The sequence below is a fragment of the Theropithecus gelada genome, chromosome 10 (genome assembly GCF_003255815.1).
Source record: "Theropithecus gelada isolate Dixy chromosome 10, Tgel_1.0, whole genome shotgun sequence".
NCBI classification, from domain to species: Eukaryota; Metazoa; Chordata; class Mammalia; order Primates; family Cercopithecidae; genus Theropithecus; species Theropithecus gelada.
Window position 1 is genome coordinate 19,514,008 of NC_037678.1, and position 15,621 is coordinate 19,529,628.

The 15,621-nt window shown below is 40.6% G+C and overlaps 1 long non-coding RNA gene across 1 annotated transcript; it reads right to left on the reverse strand.

Annotated features, from left to right (window-relative positions):
* Positions 1-6,466: 6,466 nt before the first annotated feature.
* Positions 6,467-14,713, reverse strand: LOC112632528. The gene is made up of 3 exons (XR_003121403.1): positions 13,994-14,713; positions 12,190-12,920; positions 6,467-10,724 (listed from the first exon to the last, which is right to left on the reverse strand). It is a non-coding gene; the product is annotated as an uncharacterized LOC112632528 (long non-coding RNA).
* Between the last annotated feature and the right edge of the window lie 908 nt (positions 14,714-15,621).

The following is a 15,621-nucleotide window of genomic DNA, read 5'->3' on the forward strand; positions in this document are numbered from 1 at the left end:
TTATGGTCCAACAGTGACAAATTCCAGTCATGGAATTCTAGTCAGCGGGGTGAAGACTACATTCTAGTCAGGAGGGTGAAGGAAGGAGATGGGCTCACTCCTTTTTTTTTTTTTTTTTTTTTGAGACGCAGTCTCGCTCTATCCCCCAGGCTGGAATGCAGTGGCCGGATCTCAGCTCACTGCAAGATCCGCCTCCCGGGTTTACACCATTCTCCTGCCTCAGCCTCCGGAGTAGCGGGGACTACAGGCGCCCGCCATCACGTCCGGCTAGTTTTTTGTATTTTTTTAGTTCACCGTGTTAGCCAGGATGGTCTCGATCTCCTGACCTCGTGATCCGCCCGTCTTGGCCTCCCAAAGTGCTGGGATTACAGGCTTGAGCCACCGCGCCCAGCCAGGCTTACTCCTTTTTAAGTACAAGTCCTAGAAGTTACTCAGGTCCCACTGGCTAAAATTTAGTCAGTGGGTTATACCTGCCAGGGAAACTGAAAAATGTGTTTACTCTGGGAAGAACAAATACAGGGAGACAACACATCTTTATTAGAAGTGGCACCCTAGTGGACAACCCTTTCTCTGTTGTAGGGAGTGGCCTATTCAAAGGCTGAAGACCAGACACCTGGAACCCAAGGCATCTACAAAAGGCAACCCTGAATATAAAAGAGTTAACCAGCTGTTACTCTTTGTTGCCTCGTTTTTGATCCCTTAGCATATGCTAACTTGAAAAAGTCTAGGTGCAATTTAATCGCTTTAAAACTTATATTTATGGCTCACGCCTGTAATCCTAGCACTTTGGGAGGCCGAGGAGGGTGGATCATTTGAAGTAAGGGGTTCGAGACCAGCCTGGCCAACATGGTTAAGTCCTGTTTCTATTAAAAAAAAAAAAAGAAATACAAAAATTAGCTGGGCGTGGTGGCGTGTGCCTGTAATCCCAGCTACCTAGGATGCTGAGGCAGGAGAATTGCTTGAACCCAGGAGGTGGAGGTTGCAGTGAGCTGAGATTGCGCCACTGCACTCCAGCCTGGGCAAGAGTGAGGCTCCATCTAAAAAAAAAAAAAAAAAATTATTTCCCTTGAACTCTTAAAAAAAAAAAAAAAAGATGTACTCCCACAACCAGTGAAACAATGTCAGTATGTATAAAGTACCAAGTTTCTCCAAACCCTTCAATTTGGTGTATCCTTCCACTTTTCTTTCATGTTCATTTAGATACATCTGTAGGGCTTCCAGCCCTTCACCCCGTAAAATGGGCTATTATGACACACATTACTCTGTAATTTTTGTTTGTTTTGCTTAATACATCATGGACATGCCACAGGCTAAGAACTAGAGGTCTTCTTTGTTTGTTTTTTTTTTTTTGAGACGGAGTCTCGCTCTGTCGCCCAGGCTGGAGTGCTGCGGCGTGATCTCGGCTCACTGCAAGCTCCGCCTCCCGGGTTCACGCCATTCTCCTGCCTCAGCCTCCCAAGTAGCTGGGACTACAGGTGCCCACCACCACGCCCGGCTTTTTGTTATTTTTAGTAGAGACGGGGTTTCACTGTGTTAGCCAGGATGGTCTCGATCTCCTGACCTTGTGATCCACCCCTCTCGGCCTCCCAAAGTGCTGGGATTACAGGCTTAAGCCACCGCGCCTGGCCTAGAGGTCTTTCTAACAGTTGCATAATGTTCCACAGTATAGTTGTCCTATAACTGATTCAACCACTCCACTTTGATCGATGCCTTTTTAAATTTTTTGCTACCAGAGGTTACGCTGCTGTAAATTTCTCATACTGATGTCCTTTTATCTCGGTGCTTTAATTCTTTGAGAGTCTTTAAAGTAGAAATGCTGGGTCCAAAAGTGTATATTTAAAAATTTGCAACAATATTGCCAGGATCTTCTAAAAAAATTGGAACAATCTGCGTGCCCACCAACAATGTATAAAAGTTGTTACCCTAATTCTTGCCAGCACCGTATGCTACTGCTCTTTTAAATTCCGCCATCTGATAGGTGGCAAATGGTACTTCGTTGCTTTGATGTACATCACATCTCACTGACCTGTCTTTCACATGCTTACTGAAATGTTGAAGAGCATCAACATTTCAAAGTACAGACTAACAAACCACCTGTGTTTGAGTCATAGCTCTATCACCTATTGTGTGACATGGGCAAGTTACTTTATCCTTCTGAGCCTGTTTCCTGTAGCTGTGAAACAGGGATAATATTGCCTATCTCATAAACTGTGACGATTAAATAACACTTACAAAGTGCCTGAAAGAATGCCTAGTATGAAACACCAAATAAATGGCAATTATTACGTTAGTTATAAATTTGTAGGAACTCTATTAGCAATATGAGTCCCGAATCTGTCATTTATGTTGGAACTGTCTCTCCAATCTATCACATCTTTTACAGAACCAAGATTTGTTTCATGTAGTCTTATATGTCTGTAATTTCCTTTATGGCTTGTAGGTTTTCTGCTTTATGAAAATCTCCCATGTCATAAGATTACAAAAATAGTTTCCTAAATATTCTTCTAGTGTTTCATTTTAAGATTTAAATCTGTAGTCCTTTTGGTATTTATCTTTGTAAATGTTAGGTAGGGATTTGGTTGCTCTCTAGGCACCTTACTGTAGCTCTCTGTATCATAGTTACAAATATTAGATTTTAAAAAATTTCATGGAAAGAAATATGGAAGAAAATAAGTTACAGTATTCATAGCAATAGGCTTTTGGGTTGTTCTGAATAATCATTTCAATTTTTTTTTCTTTTAATGAAAACTTCCCATCTCCCCTGCTTTAAAAAATGTGGAAGCCAGCCAGGCACGGTGGCTCACACCTGTAATCCCAGCACTTTGGGAGGTCGAGGCGGGTGGATCACGAGGTCAGGAGATTGAGACCATCCTGGCCAACATGGTGAAACCTTGTCTCTACTAAAATACAAAAAATTAGCTGGGTGTGGTGGTGTGCACCTGTAGTCCCAGCTACTTGGGAGGCTGAGGCAGGAGAATCATTTGAACCTGGGAGGTGGAGATTGCAGTGAGCCAAGGTAGTGCCACTGCACTCCAGCCTGGTGACAGAGCGAGACTCCAGTTCAAAAAAAAAAAAAAAAAAAGTGGAAACTTTTTTTCAAATGAATACAGGAAATTCCAATATACAAAATTGAGTTGTTCCTGTTTGAAGTGGTGAAAGATGAATCTTGAGGAATAAGATAATGAAGAGCTAAAGAGTCTTGTAAACCAGGATAGTTTAGATTTTATTCTGAAATGATGGGGGAACTATTAAAAGATTAAGTAGGCTGGGCATAGTGGCTCACACATGTAATCCTAGTGCTTTGGGAGGCCAAAGTGGGAGGACTGCTTGAAGCCAGGAGTTCAAGACCAGCCTGGGCAACATAGCGAGATGATGTCTCTACAAAATACATAACTAAATAAATGGCCAGCCAGGCATCGTGGTACATGCCTGCAGTCCCAGCTACTCATGAGGCTGAGGCAGGAGGAATGCTTGAGGCCAGGAGTTTGAGGCTGCAGTGAACTATGATTGCCACTGCACTCCACCCTGGGCAACAGTGATACCCTATCTCTTGCGGGGGGCGGTACTCAGCTGTTCTGTAGAGAAGACTGTATGTAGTGGGACAATAACAGAGGCAGTGAGACCACTAGAAAGGCATTATAATACTTATAGCAACAGATATATGTTCCCTTGGACAAAGTGATAGAAGTGGAGAAAGTTTTAAGGTATATATTTACATGCTAACACCAAGACAATTTAATGACTAACAGGGACTCTGGGAGAGAGGGAAGCTTCGAGAATAACTCTCATGTTCTGGTTTGAGAAACAGAGTAGAGGGTGGTGCCATTTACCATGAAAGGGAACACTGGAGGAAGAGCAGATTGTAAGGAAAAAACGAAGAGGTCAGCGTTTATTATGTTGGGTGAGAGTATCTTTGTGTTAATCAAGCAGGGGACATCCAGATACAGGTGGGCATTCAGATCTGGAGCTCAAGACACGTATCAAGGCCAAAGGTAGGAATCTGGAAGTTATCAACATACAGTTAGAAACCAAGGCCATGGGAACGGATGAGATTTTTCAGTCTACAGGGCAAGGAGACTTAAAGTCAGGAATCTGGGCAGGTGAAGGCCTCTCATATTGCTCTCAGAAACTCATATACCTCTTACACATTATCCTCTGGGCTCACATGGCATGGGAAAGGGGTAGTTTCCCAAAGGAAAAGTGAAGTGCTATTCTCAGAGGGGAAAAAGATAACATTGGGTAGGCAAAACGTGCACTATGTGGACATGCATTCTTCAACATGAACAATCTTAATACCTTCACTCAACATAATCCCCTCTAAAGGGAGATCTCCCTCTTAAAGGGAGATAACCTAAAATAATTTCTAGTTATAAGCCTAAGATTTCCGGGTGATGCTCATTCTTCTCTAGTTCTTAACCCCATCTTGATAATCTGCAATTTACGGATTTCCTGATATATTTAAGCATCACCAACACACTCATACACATCAACGAGGGGATACTGCCATTAGAATGGCTCAGCTCCAATGGAGAAGAAATCTGACTGGATTAACTTGCATCATGCTCAAACTTCAGCCAGGAAATGTTAGGGCAGAATACTGTAATGAATAAAGAGGAGAGGGGGAAATAAAATAAGGCAAATTAAGAGATACAGGGTAGACTACAGATCTTACTTCTCCAACAGGTTATGAGTCTATAGCTATTTATTTCTTCCTCTTTTGACTATACTTTTTTGTTTCATTCAGTCAGGGATTTTTGACAAATCGGGTTACCCAAACCTTCATTCCTGAGATATTTGGAGGATTGGGATTCTCTAAATCTTCTCAATCTTCCCAGATATCAGCACTCTATACATAATTTAGTCTCCTTTCTGATTAATACCTTAACTCTCACAAAAGAGACCTTAGTACTGCTACAAATTCAACCAGCATTGTAATTTTGCAATTTGAATAATTAATCTCCAAGTACTAGTTTGGATTTAAGCACAGAGATTCACTTATCCTGGACACAAAAAGACCCTGTATTTTATTCTATGCCCACAGGTCAGTTTCTGGGTTTGAGCTGATGCCCTTCACTTTAAAATAGCTAATGAAGCCAGGCGCGGTAGCTCACGCCTGTAATCCCAGCACTTTGGGAGGCCAAGGCAGGCAGATCACCTGAGGTCAGGAGTTCGAGACCAGTCTGGCCAACATCTCTACTAAAAATACAAAAATTAGTCAAGCATGATTGCATGTGTCTGTAATCTCAGCTACTCGGGAGGCTGAGGCAGGAGAACCGCCTGAACCCAGGAGGCAGATATTGCAGTGAGCTGAGATGGTGTAATTGCACTGCAGCCTGGGCATTGCAGTGAGACACTGTCTCAAAAATATATATACATAAAAATACAATTAAAAAAATAGCAAATGCAATCAAAGTAACGATTCTAAGTCAGTGGTCCTGGCCTGCTTTATCCACTTTATTATTTCTTTGAGACAGAATCTTGCTGTCACCTAGGCTGGAGTGCAGTGGCACAATCTCAGCTCACTGCAAACTCTGCCTCCCAGGTTCAAGAGATTCTCCTGCCTCAGCCTCCAGAGTAGCTGGGATTACAGGCACCCATCACCATGCCTGGCTATTTTTGTTTTGTTTTGTTTTGAGATGTTTTGTTTTGTTTGAGATTTTGTTTTGTTGAGTCTTGCTCGGTGGTGGTCACCTCTCTTAAGAATCAAAGTCCTGGTGGGATAGAACGAGCTTGCATTGCTCAAACCTCAGCCACAGGGCATGAGGCTGGAGTACTATCATCTATAATTCCAGTGACACCACATGAAATACGAAGGGGCAGCTTTCTAAAGGATAAGTGGGGATGTATCATTAAAGGAAAGGGGAAGTGATTTTTGGCAAGCCAAAGCAACGGATGTCCACTATACCTATATTTACATGATGGGGAGAAGAACCTACAATAAAGGAGTAGTCAGCAAGTTGAAAAGAAAATGAAAATTATTATAGCACTTAAGGGAAGAGTGTTTCAAGAAGCTGGTGGGAGTTATCTGTGCTGCTGAAAGTTCAGATAAGATGCATGTGTAATGGATTTACCAATGAAAAGGTCACTATTGACCTTAATTGCAGTGACATCAGAATAATTCAAGGATTTTTTAAAAAAGTGACTTCCCCCTGCTCTCTGCCTAATGTGGATACTGCAATAGAGTCTTGGATTAACATCAGTCAAGAACTAGAATAATCTTTGATCAACCTTAAAATCCTAAAATTCTGGTAATCCAAACAAACTCACTTGAAGGAGACATGCTTTAAAAATTAAGGATTACCGAGCTCTGAGTTTTTCAAACAAGTAAAGGTATAGCAATCTGTCAACTTGAGTAATGAATGATTTATATTTAATATTTACGAACATAAAAGTGGGCATTTTAAATCATTTGATAAAACAGGCTCAGTGTTGAATAACTTGCCAAGGTCAAACAGTAAGCACTATATTTAATTTAAAAAATTCTTTATTTAAAATAAAGTTTAAAAGTAATGTGGGTAGTGTAAAATATTAATACAGAAATGTATAAAGTTGAAAGTGTCATGTAATCTACACTGTTCAAAGAAAGCTGTGAATAGACTTTTTTATGCATTTATAAACATAAGCACACACATTTTAAAATGATTTCACACTGTACACTTTTCTATCAGTAGCTTGTTTCACCTAATGTATCATGGCCATTTTCCCATACACAATGAATGTACTTTATTCATTTTAATAGATACAAGATTTTCCTATATGGCTGAACCATACCTTAACCTATCCTTTAACAACAGACATTTAGGTTTTCTATTACTTTCTACTATGTCATTTTTATGCTTCTGTGGTATCTTAAATATTCTCTCAGTTCCTGTTTCATTTTGTCTTCCACTTTGGAAAGTAATTTCAGTGACCATGACCTCTAGTTTAATAAATACTTGGATCTGTCAAGTTTCAAAGTTGGTAGATGTATCAGTCTGGATTCAATTTCAAGTAATAGAAACCCAACTCAAAAGTAACTTAAGCAAAAAAGGGTATTTATTGGTTCACATAACTGAAAAGTCCAGGGGATATACTAGCTTCAGGCACGGTTGGATCCAGGGGCACAAACGTTGTCATCAGGATTCAAGTCTCTCCATATTTTGGCTCTACTTTCCCCTGCACTGACTTCATTCTCTACATGGCAGGCCCTGTTGGTTTGAGGTTTTCATCCTACAAAGCTAAAGCACCTCAGTAAAGAGAGCTTCTCCTCCACAGTTCAGATGGATTTGCTGATTGATGAGGTCTGAATTACACGTCCACCCACAAAGCTCAAGGTTGGGTCAGACTGTCCAAACCACAGACTGAAAATAGGAAGAGGTGGTTTTAAGAAACATCAGGGAGTTGTTACAATGAGATGGAACGGATGCTGGGCAATTAAAAACTACTGATGTCCAGGATAAGAACAGATATGAAAATGTCTAGGATAAGAACACATATGAAAAAGCTTAATCTCTGCTTAAGAAGTTGAATGGTAACAGCTGGCATGGTTTCTTCCTTGGTTATAAAAGTATTCTAAAAAAACACCATGAGAGATAAGTTTGTCCTGCCCTCAGTAAGTCTGTAATCCATTTGAATGACATAATAATCAAGTCCAATAGCATACTTCGGATGAAACCACAGTTTCAATACAAGTAAACTCAGTGGTCATGAGTCTGAGAGTCCAACTGTCCTGCTGATGTGAAGCAAGACAACTAGCCTCCTACATCAAATAATTCTGTGAGGCAATTTGAGTTGGCGGTAAATTTTAAGTACAGTGGAAACTGTTCTTTTGCCAGGCTGAACTGGTACAGTTCTGTGTGTACTGGTGAATCAGACTCATTTCTGTACTACTGAAGAAGAGAAATGGACACAGCTTTCGATCTGCTGTATTCCTTCCAGACCTGATAGATGAGGTTCCAGGTGCTGAAAATGATCAAATACATACAGGAATAGAGGCTAACTCTGCACTTAAAAATATCTTTAAAAAAGCTGCTGGTCAAGTAGTATACAACATGGTCCTTCCTGTTGTGAACACTGAGTCCTAGCAGGTGAGGTGTGGGTTGTTTCTATTAAAAATCCTTGTTGTATTGGGCACAAGATACACTAAAATTGGCTGTAGTCTTCTCAAGCTCAGTGAGTCTAACTGCAGCAACATGTGAAAAGGGCAGGCAAGAGTTGAGTCACGAAAATAGACAAGCAGGGCAGCTTCAGAAAGGCCAGCCAATACCAATAGCCAGAATATGATCTGGAAGAACAGGCAGATCAATAAGGAAGCTCTGTAAATTAGTTTTTACCCTGGGTACTCAGGGGTTAATCCATAGGGCTTATTCTGGATACAGTTTTCTGATCTTACAGAGCCAGTCAGGTACATCAGCTTTCAGTTTCTTGCTCATCTGCCAAAGAACTTTCAGCTCAGGAGAAGGCCTTATCCTCAATCAGACTTGAGGTTCTGTTTAGGAGTCTATGCTACATCTGGGAATGACAGGGTCAGCAGAGCCAGGTTTGTCAAAGTTGGCCCTACTTTCTTTGGTAATCAAGTCGTCATCTTTTTTAACTCAGCCGATCTCTGAGAATCATCTTACAAGCAAGCCAAGGCCTCAGATTGGTTGAATGGTGCTGTTCAAAGATTCAGATGAGATCTGAAGCATGGAGACATGGAGATAGTAGGCAAACTCCTAGGTTTAAGTTTTAGGTTTTTTGCTTTTCTAATCACCAATTCTTATATACAATGTATATTTTAGACTCTTGAGCAGATGATCATCTTCATCTTAAGTCATTCATTTTGAATGAGTTGGCAGGATTAGAGGGATTGGCAGTATAGATCAATGTCTTTTTCTGTAAAGCATAGGAAAAATCAGAGAGGAAAAAAGCTGACAATTTGAAGATAGTAGAAAATTGAAGATAATTTCTTCTTAACAAATAATAGTTGTATATACAAGCAGGCTAGTCATCCAGATTTTATTTTTATTTGCTGAGGGTGAGCAGTCTACAGCAACCAGACTTAGGCCTTGTTTGACAAGATATAGAGTGGAGTCATGTAATCACAACTGGCCTAGAGAGAGAGGATATAAACTATCCCCAATGTTTAACCAGTGCATTCATTCGAGTAGCTCAGGATAGCTGACCTTTAAATTGACTGGGAAGTAAAGGATGAGTTTTCTCATGACACATATCAAAATCTCCTTGTTCAACATGATCCGGTCTGAGAGTCCATAAACTGAATCCTTCCTGCTGAAACAGATAAGTTGTCTTAATGTCTGTTACAATGCCTGCCTTAAATATATATCATGGCAAGGAATGACGTCAGCTGCTCTGAGTCAGTGTAAAATGACAGTATTAAGACTGTTGTGGTTCCACTAAAATATCCACAAGGACAAAAGCTCTTAAGTCTACTGATAAAATCCTTAGCTGCAGTCTTCATAGATTTTGTTTTTCAAATCAGTCTGTTTCCAGCAAAAGGGTAGGCAATAAGCTATCTGAAATGCCCAGCAAATAAGCTATCATGGCCTGCTCAAAGGGCCAGCCTCCAACTATCCCTACCATCTACAGTTGGTGGTATCAGACATCAAAAGATTCATCTTAAAATAACATCTCTCGGCACAAGGCAGAGCAATTAAAAAAAAATCTATTATTGGCTAGAAGAAACTTTTCCAAATGGTTTCATTTTAAATCACATGAGGAGGGGTGTTCAAAGATTGTCTCTTGAAGATCAACTGTTAAAAGTGAGCTGAGTAGTCATAATAATTCTGGAGAATAGGCAGATATGCCAGTGATGAAGAAAAAATAATTGCTTTTTTTTTTTTTTTTTAAAGGTTATTAGCTCCTTTATCTTGGAAACAGTAGTTAAACTGAATAAAAACCAAGGGGCAATATAACTGCTACTGGTTGAGTCATACAGTGATGTGTAGTTTGGAAAAGATGATAGATATTGAGCCCCTTTAGGAAATGTTGCCAGTATCTGAATTCAGCTTTCATAGTTATCTCTTGTACACGAAGTAGAGTACCATGGTTGATAACAAGAGGTCAAATGTACAAGTTGCTCTAATATGCCCTCAATGAGGCACCAGCTTCAAAACCCGCTTGCTGGCAATTCAGGTATCCATGGAGGGTCAAGACTTCAAAGTCATGTACTTCAAGTACCAGTAGAGCATCTGGTGTTTGTGAAAGAAGTTGCTTAAGGGAGTCTGTCAGTGTAGGGTGCATAGAATTGTTCTCTGGCTATATCCCATTCTAGGAATCACTGGATATCCATCTGGAGTGGAGGGCTGTTAATCTAGGTTCACTTGACACCACTTTCAGCCCATGATCATTCCTGGGGTCAAAGACATGCCTGTCTTCTTGCACTTTTCTAAGTTCACACACAGTATTTCTAAGAATGTTCAGCATCAACTGAACATGAACTGTGCTGAGTGGAGGTACAGAAAAGACTGGAATGCCATTCAGGTCAAACATATTGCTGTCTGGGGCAGTGGTTTTCAAACTGTGTTCTGGAGAGTTCAAGGTGTTGTAAGGAAGTCCCCTTAGGTGTCACCACGGTGGCAAAGGAAGATAGTTGTAGCAGGCTTCAGGCCCCTACTCTTGCTTCACTGCTTCATCCAGAGCAGCTTCACTTTTACTCTGGGCTTCTGCAGTTTTCACTCAAAGGGCTTCATGGCCACAAAGCCTTTGGAAAACCAATGATCTAAGAATAAGTCGGTCACAAAATGCTGAAATACAAAAAATAGGTCACAGAAAGCAGAAACTGTAAGCAAAGCCTGGGGTAAACCAAGGTGTATTCCTATTCTTTCCCTAATATGGACCACATTACAGGTTGGAGTTAGAGCTCATCGGCTATAAATTTTGATTGCCTGCAATTGGGCTTGTAACTATCAGAGAACAAGGCTAATGATTTTCAGTTGCAACAGCACTGGGGTTTTTGCCCAAGGTTGCAAAATGCATCCAATTCTTTGTATTACTCCAAGAAGTCCATGGCTGGATGACTTCTCAGACGTTGATAAATCTGAAGAAAATATCTCCTTAACCCTTTTCTCCCCTTCCCAACCTCCTTAACCCACCTGAGATGCAATGCCCTTGAACTAAAGTTATGGTACAATTCTAGGGACACAGAAGTATATTGCTAAATGTCACAGAATTTATCTAATTTGGGGTGAATTAACTTTCCTCCATTCCTTTCCTATGTCTCCCCACACATCTTCTAGAGAGTCCCTTGACAGAAAATAAAGGTAATTGTCAAGATGCAAGACTCTCAGATGACAGAGACATATTACTTCAAGCAGTTAATAACAAGGTATGAGAAAGGGGGATTTTGAAGATGCTGCTTATTCTGGGGTGTCCAGGGCAATCTGCTGGCAATCAGGAAGCACTGGCTATACTGCTCTAAAGCAGTTTCTGCATTCCATTAGATGGAATGATGCAAAAAATAACCCTGTTGTGTTTGATTAAACTTAGGACACAATGGGTTAAACAGCAAAATGGAACTCTTTGCTACGAGTCTTTTTTTTTTTTTTAATTAGACTTCTGAATTTAAGCACAGAAGCAGTAGTAATTTGCTGCGAGTCTCCTGAGAACCTTTAATACACTACACCTCAATGTAGACTGGGGGAAGGGACATGTCTTACATACTTCACTATCTTAGCAGGTAACACCTTTCTCTATGTCATATTTATACACACACACACAAACAATACTACCTTCAAAAAAAACCAGGTGGCTCATTTTGTGTAAATACTAGTTTGCAGAGATAGGACCATAGATAAGCTTTTAGGGCCCAGGAGTATTAATGTCTTAAATGCCCTTAAACCATGGGATATTGCCATGGGATTCTGGTCTAGATGTAGCTATCATGTGATCACACTTAAGACATCCTATGTGACTAGGGGCACCATATCAGGAAGCTGGAAAATTTCCTGAGGTTCCCAATACCCAGTCATTTTAACACTGTGGGTAATTCCAAGGAGAATACTGGACTGGGAGTCAGAAAACCTGGCCTCTACCACTTTCACAGCTGTGTCACTTTCGATAACTGCTTAAGTTTTAAAATTTACATTCCCTCATTTGCAAAAAGAGATTATAATTCACTCTTATTTTGACAATTGAGATAAATGTATGTACAAGTGCTTTGAAACTGTAAAGTGCATTATAAACAGAGGGGATTTACCATAGAGGTTCTACCTTGATGTATCAAGAGAAGCCTTTTCTGGAATCTGATGCAGCCTTGTGAGATGCTTAGGTAAGGGGACTCCTTGGTAGAATTTCTTACATTTGTGTAAAAAGTTCTGGTTCCTGAGTAATTCCAAAGAAGATGCTATGAGGAGTTCACTGTGCCTTTGATTTGATCCCAATGGGTCAGAATATGTTTTCTCATTCAGTAGGCTACTACAGGATTTGAAGTAGAAAAAACAGGGTCCAGTGACCTTCATGGGATCCTAGATGTTCATGAATTTCAATCATTTGAGATTGTGGGGTATGGTCCAATGCTGCTCTCAAAAAGATGTTCCCTTTCTTCAGAGAGCATTAATAACTAAAAAATCCCCTGGTCCAAATTTATTATGTGTCTCTGAAGGCTTTAACTGAAGAAATGAAATGCACACTCATGGAACAAACTAGGCCTTTGTTGTGATAAAACAGCTTTAGCTATTTGGCTTGAGGACTCTGACTTCACTATAAAGGGCTGTGCTGAATCTGGGTAGAACAGGACAGGAGTGGAGGTAAAGGCCACATCATGATGGCTGAATGCCTCCTGGGTCACAGTGGTCCACTGGAATGGGTGTCTTCTTCAGTAGTAAGGTGGTAGGAATCATCTCGGGCAAAAATCCAGGTACCAGGTCTGTAGGCTGATGGAATAGCACAGGGAAGGTAGTCAGAAGGTCCAGGTGAACACTCAGCAACCAGGAGGCACAGGACTAGAAGGGGCAGGGACAAAACAGGTAAGATAACAAATGCATGGAATTACAAACACAGGACTCTAAGTGGGTCTGCTGTCAGCACATCGGTAGCCTGATGGCTGTTAATTCTTGATGAGCCTGGCTTAGGCAAAGACAAATGATAAATGAAAACAAACAACAACAATCCAAAAAAGAACACACAAAAGCCTGATTAACACTCTCAACTTGTGGGAACTGTCTCAGTGAAGCAGCAAACAGAAACTAAGCCTCATACTTTGGGAAAGTAATCTGATTGGATTCAGGGTGCTGGGCATTTTTTGGTGGGGAGAGGAAGTGGCTCCACAAGTGGCATAAAAAGAAGTGAGATTTTAAGTTTATATACCAACAATAAAACAAAGGAGATAATTGCCCCTCTTCCTCTTCCAATGCCTTCCTCAAATTGTCTTATGACCGTCTCCTTTTAAAAAGCTGTCCTTTCACCTTAACAAGATTTCATCTCAAGTAGGAGAAAATAAGGTCTTGGTCCTTCTGCATGTAACACCCCATTCAATATATTGGTTTCTCCTTATGTCTGAGGGCTCCCTGGATCAAAATTTAGAATCAAAAAACATTAAAACATAAAGAAACATGACCCATATCTAGCGACTTTTCTTCTCATTAAGAGTAATTTTAGTTATCACATAGCAATTAAGAAAACACTGAGTGGTTATTCTGATAGCCTGCTCTCTAAACTCCTCCTTCCTAATAAATGTTTCACGGTATGTTGTGGAGTATATGGGAAAGATAAACTAAACAAGGACTCTGCTTTCAAGGAGTCTGCTATCTGCAAAGACAGAAAATGCAGGCAAGTAACTATTTTACAGGATTCTGTATATAGATAGAGGATACATAACAAAATGTCATAAAACTTAAAAGTTCTATTCTGGCTAGTTAGGAGACTCATGGAAAAGAGACCATAAGAGCTGGATACTGAGAAAATGGCAGTTTTGACAGATGAAAAGCCAGAGAGGAGCACTTCCAAAGTAGAAAGAGAGTATGAACAAAAGTGCAGAGACGGTAAAGAAAAAGGCATTTTGGAAAATGGCAAGTACCATAATTCACTTTGGATGGAGTGTCCTCAGTTTCCACTGAGGGTCTGGACAGAAACTCAGGTCTTCTAATTCCCAGTAACAGTGCTGGTGGTAGTGCTTGCTCAGTCGTTGTCTCTTTTCTCACAGCAAGGTCAACAGTCCCAAAATTCAAAAATAAAAAAAATATCTACCTCCAGTGTTCCTGCCACATCCGGATAAGCTCTTTCGGGTTCCAAGTCCAGTTCTTGAAAATCTGGAAATCTGGAGTCCACGGCTGTGGCTACACTGAAAGTTATCTGCTCCAACTATTGTAGAACACTGTAGTGAAATCTTTTCAACCTCCAATCCTGGACGTCTCATGTTTTGCCACAGAATTTCAAGCTTTGAGTTCCAGTTGTTTTTTTTTCCTCCTTTCTGCTGAGGAAAGCATCTTATCACCACAGTCTTAAGAGTCTTTTGAGGTACATCCAGATTTAATTACAAAAGAGCAAAAAGACCAACACTTTTTTCCTCCAAAACAGTCATTTCTCTGGAAGTGAGATTATTTGTCTCTGCCCTTTAGGAAAAGGGAATAGTCAATTGATTTTTTCAGACATTTGAATGAAATAGCATAACCGGCTAACATCTAATCAGACAAAATACACTTAAATGTGTTTGTGTTCACTTGCTTAGGGCTGTACCACTTGGTGAGCACCACTCCACAAAACGAAAATGTTTGAAATCCAATTGTTCAAACATTTTTATAGTGTTTGTTGGATAATGGCCTGAAATTTGATAAAAGCAGCTGACAATTAACAAAGAAGCAAAAACTAGCATCTTGGACATCTTAGTATTACACTTGCAAGCAATTAGAACACAAGGAGGGCCAAGGTTAAAAAGTTAAGCTTTGAATCACTTCCAAATCTACTGATTTTGAGGTTCCGCAGTAGTTCTAACAAAACTTTTCAGAGAATGTTAACCTTCGATTAAGAAAGAATAAAACCCCAAACATCTTCAGGAATTCCATGCCAGGTACAGTCTCTTCCAGTGAGCCCACTTGCTAAAAGTCCACGTGCACCATTAATTAGCTGGGCTTGGCAGCACCATGTGAAAAGAAGCCTATTCACCACCAACCACACAGACTAGACACGTAAAGTAGGATCAAGTAACGGATGACAACCATGGTCATGGAATATGGTCAATGAGAGTCAGAAAGGTAGTCAGGCACCGGTACAAGCAGCAGAAAAAAGTTGCCGGGCCAAAGATTAAACAGGCTTATTTAAATAGGATGCTACAGAACACATCCACTCCTAATTGCAGCTGCTTTACACTGGGTGCCATTGTACCATTTGCATCAGCCACCCTTCAGGCACCCCATGGTGAAAGAAAAGGATTCAGAATAGAAGCCAAGCAGGGGACTGTTGTTACCCCGAATATCCATTATGCATAGAAACAGCTCACATATCCCAGGGACTCAAACAGGGGCTTCAAATTGGTTGTGAAGGGTCCCAAATGACATCTAGGCCTCAGTTTCCTCTCTGTAGCATGAAGAAATTGTGATTTTTAACTCTTCTGGGTCACAGCCCCCTTGGAAAACTTGCTAGCGATGGATCATCATTCCCCTAAAACGCACATTCCCACAAATTCCCATTATTCCCCCAAACCACACA